Here is a 6747-nt window from a genome sequence, read left to right as displayed (position 1 = left end):
CATAAATATGTTAGTGAGATGTAGTATAAATTGTGATTTTAATTTTAGATATACAATCATAATTCTATGCTCTCTAAGACCAATTTACAAACCTCATAAAGTGAATATTTTAGGTGTCATGTATATTTGCTAATTACAAGATTAATAGAATTGTACTTTTACTTATTATATTAATTGTATTAATTTTTAATTAAAATTTAAATTCACAAATCTAATAGCCAAAGATAATCCAGATCAATTGTTAGAGGTCAATTTTAACTAATGAAAATAAGAAAATAAAATTCCGATGGAAGTCTTTCACCAAATTGTTTGAGCCACCCAATACAAGAGCATGAGCCTTCACTACCATTGTATCATCAAACTAGAATTTTTAGAAGGGTTGTGACCAACCAAAGATTTGAAATAATTTATCCATAAATGGAATAAATCAGCATACACATGTATAAAATTACATACCTCGCTTGACATGCACACTTTAAATTTAAATGATTGATGTGATGTAAGCAGAAGATAACATGATTAATCTGAGAACAAACGAACAATAAAAACATCAAAGATTGATTATGATCCTTCATCTCCCATTTTCAGCTAGTTAAATACTTTTCCATTTACTTGTGGTATTCCTCAGCAGCTGTTTTTCTCCAGTCTCCACTACCTCTAGCTTTCCATTTCATACATGGGCAAATTGTACCCAATCCAGTATACAAGCAGTGACCTGCATTGCACTCCATGGGTTTGATTTATGAAGCTGAAAGCATGCTCTACATTGCCAATCATTCAAAATCAAATAACAAACAAAACAAACCTGAAAAACAAACCTCGTTGGTTCGTCATTACTTCAAGTGCAACATAATGTAAAAATTTATAATACAAGCCTATTTTCCATATTGATTCATTTAGCATCACCAATAATCTCCACAAGAACATTTTCTCTGTTTAAAATGGTGGAAACGGTTAACATCTCTCACAACAATTTCTCTTCCAACAATCTTGGAGATAATTTTCATTGAAGTATGGCAATCAGTACATATTCGAAGGTTCTTAACAACTCTAATAGTTGTTCCAGCGGGTGTGTTTAACAAACCAAAAGCAACAGCCAATTTTTCACTATGGTGGCCCAGAAATAATTCTTTCTCCTCCTCTTCTACATCATTAGGTAACTGTCTTGGATTTGAAATGTATCCTGCTGCCTTCATCTCCAAAGCCAATTCCTCCAACTTTGCATAGATCTCCCCTGTCTGTGGATGTGATCTGTCTCCTACACAAAAAGCATGTACTATTTTATAATTTTCAATCCAACTACATCCAGGAATCTTTCTAATTCCTCTATCTCTCATCAACTTCCGTATCATTTGAACCTCATTCCACCTGCCTGATTCTGTATAGATGTTTGAGAGGAGAACATAACTTGCGGCATTTTTGGGATCCAAATCAAAAAGTAGCATTGCTGAAAATACTCCTAAGCCTATATTCATATGTGTTCTACAGGCACCAAGAAAGCATAGCCATACAGCTGTCACAGCTTTAACTGGCATCTTAATGATAAATTTTAAGGTGTGCTCAAGATAGCCAGCACGTGCAAGAAGGTCAACCATGCACACATAGTGATCAACTGTGGGTGTAATACAATAAGGGTTTCTCATGTGATTGAAGTAGGTACAGCCTTCATCCACTAAACCTGCATGGTTGCATGCGCATAGAACACATGCAAAGCTTACAATGTCAGGATATATTCCAGAGTGGTTCATTAATTCAAAGATTTTGAGAGCATCCTTGCAAAACCCATTTTGTGCATATCCTGCTATCATTGCATTCCATGAGATGACATCTCTGTGAGGCATTCTGTCAAACAGTTCACGTGCCTTGCGTATGCTTCCGCATTTCGCATACATGTCTACCAGAGCGTTTCCAACTTTAATGTCTATAAAATATCCGCCTTCCATTATGCTTTGGTGGATGTCCATACCCTGTTCCAAGGCTCCCATTTTGGCACAGGCAGGGAGTATGCTAGCAAAGGTTGCGGAATCTGGCTTTAATCCTACTAATCGCATTTGCTTGAAAGTTCCCAATGCCTTTTCAACAAATCCATTTTGTGCATACCCGGCAATCATTGCATTCCAAGAAATGACATCTCTCTGAGGCATTATTTCAAAGAGTTCACGTGCCTTGTCTATACTTCCACACTTTGCATACATGTCTACTAGGGCTGTTGTAGCTACACCATCTGACAAAATTTCATCCGTTATGCTTTGATAGATGTCCATGCCCTGTTCCAAAGCTCCTATTTTGGCACAGGTGGAGAGGATAGTCGCAATGGTTGTGGAATCCGGCTTGACACCTTTTAATTGCATTTGGTTGAAAGTTTCTAAAGCCTTCTCGGGAAATCCATTTTGGGCATATCCAGCAATCATCGCATTCCATGAGACAGTATCTATTTGAGGCAATCCTATAAACAGTTCACGTGTTTTGTCTATCCTTCCACACTTTGCGTACATGTCTACTAGAGCATTTCCAACTACAAGATCTGACCAAATACCCTCTTCAATTGTGCTTCGATGGATGTCCATACCAAGTTCCAAAGCTCCCATTTTGGCACATGCAGGGAGGATGCTGATTAAGGTTGTGGAATCTGGCTTTACCCCTACCAATTGCATATGCTTGAAAGTTTCTAAAGCCCTTTGGACAAATCCATTTTGTGCATATCCTGCAATCATCGCAGTCCATGCGATCACATCTCGTTCAACAATTTTGTCGAACAGTTCATATGCCTTATCTATACTACCACATTTTGCATACATGTCTAACAGGGCAGTTGAGACAACAGCGTCTGACGGAATCTCTCTATCGTTTATACTTTGATGGATTTCCATACCCCGTTCCAAAGCTCCTAATTTCGCGCACGCACGAAGGATACTTATAAAGGTTGTGGAATTTGGCTTTAAGCCTGTCAATTGCATTTGGTCGAAAGTTTCTAAAGCCTTCCCAGCACATCCATTTTTTACATATCCTGCAATCATGACATTCCACGAGACCACATTTCTTTGCGGGATTTTGTCAAACAAGTCGCGTGCGTTGTCTATGCTTCCACATTTTGCATACATGTCTACGAGAGCCGTTGCAACTACAACATCTGGCAATATTCCTCTATCTTTTATACTTTGATGGATGTCCATACCTTCTTCCAAAGCTTCCATTTTGGCACAGGCTGACAGAATGTTGACAAAGGTTGAGTTGTTTGGGTTTAAACCTGACATTTGCATTTGCTTGAAAGCTTCCATAGCCTGTTCAAAAAAACCATTGTGTGTATATCCTGAAATCATGGCATTCCATGTGATTACATTTCTTTGAGGAATTTTGTCAAACAGTTCACGGGCTTTGTCAATCCTTCCACATTTTGCATACATGTCTAGCAGAGTAGTTGCAACCATAACGTTTGACAAGATTCCTCTATCCTTTACACACTGATGGATGTGCATACCCTGTTCCAAAGCTCCCATTTTGGCACAGGCTGGAATTACGTTAGCAAACGTAAATTGATCAGGTTGGAAACCTATTTGTTGCATTTTGTGAAACAGGGCGACGACCTCTTGAGATAACCCATGTCTTCTGTACGCTGCAATGATCGTATTCCATGAGACGCTGTCTCGTTCTTCCATGTAGTCAAAGGCTTTTCTGGCATCCACCAAACTTCCGCACTTGACATACATGAGAATAAGCTTATTATGAAACGTTGTGCGTATAGCAAAGCCGAATCGCCTGTGAGTGATAAAAGAGTGAATTTCTTTCCCTTGTGAAAGCGTCTTCTTGATGATACAGGTCTGCAATAATTTAAGATATATAGAGTAGTCTTCAGGGGGATTGTATGTTGCTAGCAGACTATGCAGCGCCTCCTTCAACATGATGCTTGTGGTTGGAGACTGGAAAACAAATGCAGTGTCTTTCAGTCTTTGTCTACCACAATGGCATTGCCACTGGCATGTTCCCTTGATGGCAGATAATCAGGCTACATTGGACCAGTTTCCTGTGCAAATTTAATAGTTTTTTAAGCGTATCAAGATGGCATCAACCAGTAGTTTCGACTACTGTGGCCGGTTTCTCTTTCGGCTCTTCTTCTCTTTCATTAATCACAGCAACTGACCTCCACAAAACTTGGCTTAATGTCCAAACATCTGCCAAATGTTTAACAAATAATTGATGCTTAACAAATAATCAAAATCTACATACAATAATAAGTCGATAGAACTTTTATATGAAAGTATATGTAATTCTAAAAATGATAAATAAGAAGCTAGTAGAACAACATTTAATTTTATAAAAGAATTTTCAACAACATTGTTTTATTACAATAATATTTCTATAGTTGTTTCTATAGTTGTTTGTTGGGAGGCTATTAGATCTTTGCATGATTCTTAAACAATAGATATTTTATTTCTTGAAATACCATTTTAGAAAATGGATTCTTAATAGAAAACTTTAACTCTCAAAATCATTAAATTAAATTGCATAAATGTTTGATACAAAGTGGCAAAGAGGGACTCACTCCTACCTTTCCAAAATATAGAGATGTTTTAATATTTTTTTTTAATAATTTAACTATCTCAAAGAAGAAAAGGGCATTGTTTTGACCAATAACAATGAAGAAAAATACTTTTAAAATTTTAGAATGTTAAATATTTAACATTTTAAGTTTATAAAATATAAGAATGTGTTAATAATTAAAGAAAATATTGCATTTTGGTTGGTTCAAATTAGAATATTTAATAACAAATTATGTTTGCAAAAATTATATAGCACCAAATAAAAGGAAATAAAATAAAATAATTATACAACACATAATTTTGTTGTATGAAAATGTAAGGGTTGTATAGAAATATGTAAACCTATAAACATCACTCTAAAAGAAACATACTAAATCACTAAAATTAAAATTTAAAAAACAACTCTTTCCAAAGCTAAATGTTGAAGATTATGGAAAATTTTAATAGAATAATAAAAAAAATATTTTAGTATAGAATATTCCAAAACCAAATGTTGAAGATTATGGAAAGTTTAATAGAATAAAATAAAATTATTTTAGTATAGAATATTGTCATTTGTTGCAAAATTTATAAATTTCCATGGTATTGTATTTTTAGGTAAATTATTTAGATTATAACCAAAAAATTCTTGTCTTCACCAATCAAAACATTGAGTCTTCTATAAAAGTTAGAATTAGAAATAGAAACTTCAACAAATCAAACAGGTTAGCAAAAAGATTTGTAAGGAAAAGAAAAGTTCTTGCAAAGGCTATCTATTGGTTAATAATATAATTTTTTTTATATAAGATATTATATAAATCAACATAAACACCTTAATTAAACAACTATCTAATATGAGATCAATAAATAAAAAAATGCATTTTGCTATCCTACCCAACATCTAGCTTATTTCAGAAAGAAATTTTTTGAGCAATTTATTTATGCCTCTTAAGTAGTGTAACGCCCCGCCAAGGGATCCAAAAGAATTAACCTAAAGTTTTACTAAGTTTGCTAAACATTTTTTTTTTTTTAACAAGAAGTATAACGTACACATCAAACACATAGTAGCGGAAGCAATAACATGTAATCATTGACAACATACATTGTAAGTTACATTTCTTAAAGATCCCAAGACGTTGAGTCACGTTTAAATTTAATTAATTCTAAGTCTAACAACTATCACATACATATGAAAGAATAATCAGAAAGTCCCATGTCCATAATATACATTTGTTCCGAATGCCTCTCGGCAAATTAATTCGGAATGCTCAATCATCCACTATACAAGTCACAGGGTATGAAAGGCTTAAAAGAATATACATATGTAATAATAGAAATACATCAACCTCCATGAATCCATGATACAAAGTACAGTAAAGATATATACAAAACTATTCACCATACTTGATATGTCCATACATCCATAATGATAAAACATCTAACATAAAATCTAACCATCCATCATAATAATCCAAGGACATAGTGAAGGTAAATCCCAATCACGAAAACTCCAGCCATGGTGACCACGGAACGGATCTCAATGGTAAGAGTAAAAGCACTACCACCCGACCGCGTGGAACCTAAATGGTCCACTCCCACCGCGCTGAGGAGATAGTCTCAAGTCCCAAATAGGATAACAAAACCTATAATCATAAATACTCTCTAAGTCCAGGAAATCCTATAAGTATGCTAACTCAAGGGTTCCTAAAAAGATCGACATCTAAATCCCAGAGGTACCACAAGACACATAGGAAACCTAATATGCAAGCGGGAAAGTGTCATCGCAAAAGTCACGTAGAAGTTACCCGAGAAATCCCTTAGGAATCTCGGGTCCCTACTGATCCCTGCGGCCACTAGTATCCTCTCGTACTGACGAGGCATACTATGGAGTGCAAGGTCGTAACCAAGCGTTCTCTCTACCCCATCCTAGTCTGTACTAGCACTCAAGGCATGGGAGAGAACATACAATTATCTTATTAGGTTTATTTTCCCTTATTTAGTGTAAATGTTTTCACTTATTAAAAAAACTTACAATGGGTTACTCCAGGCAGCCTCTTAGGGCCCCGATCCCCATTGCAAGCCACTTTCCGACTCTACACATAGATAACCTACCCTAGGCTCATGAAATCATAAATCAAAGAATCATAATAAAACCACCTCAGTCCTATACAAGCAACTGAAAAGACATCATAAAAGATAAGCCACAAAATTACATCAGTTCTTCATGAGC

The 6747-nt window shown here is 35.4% G+C and overlaps 1 pseudogene across 1 annotated transcript; it reads right to left on the bottom strand.

The window, feature by feature from the left end:
* Window positions 1-367: 367 nt before the first annotated feature.
* On the bottom strand, window positions 368-4163 carry LOC149533270 (pentatricopeptide repeat-containing protein At1g11290, chloroplastic pseudogene; annotated as a pseudogene). Its single transcript, XR_016357831.1, has one exon. The product of XR_016357831.1 is annotated as a pentatricopeptide repeat-containing protein At1g11290, chloroplastic pseudogene (transcript).
* Between the last annotated feature and the right edge of the window lie 2584 nt (window positions 4164-6747).

This window comes from Cupressus sempervirens, chromosome 10 (genome assembly GCF_028749045.1).
Source record: "Cupressus sempervirens isolate cs-2001-9-10 chromosome 10, ASM2874904v1, whole genome shotgun sequence".
Lineage (NCBI taxonomy): Eukaryota > Viridiplantae > Streptophyta > Pinopsida > Cupressales > Cupressaceae > Cupressus > Cupressus sempervirens.
This window is presented reverse-complemented; position numbering and strand designations above follow the sequence as displayed.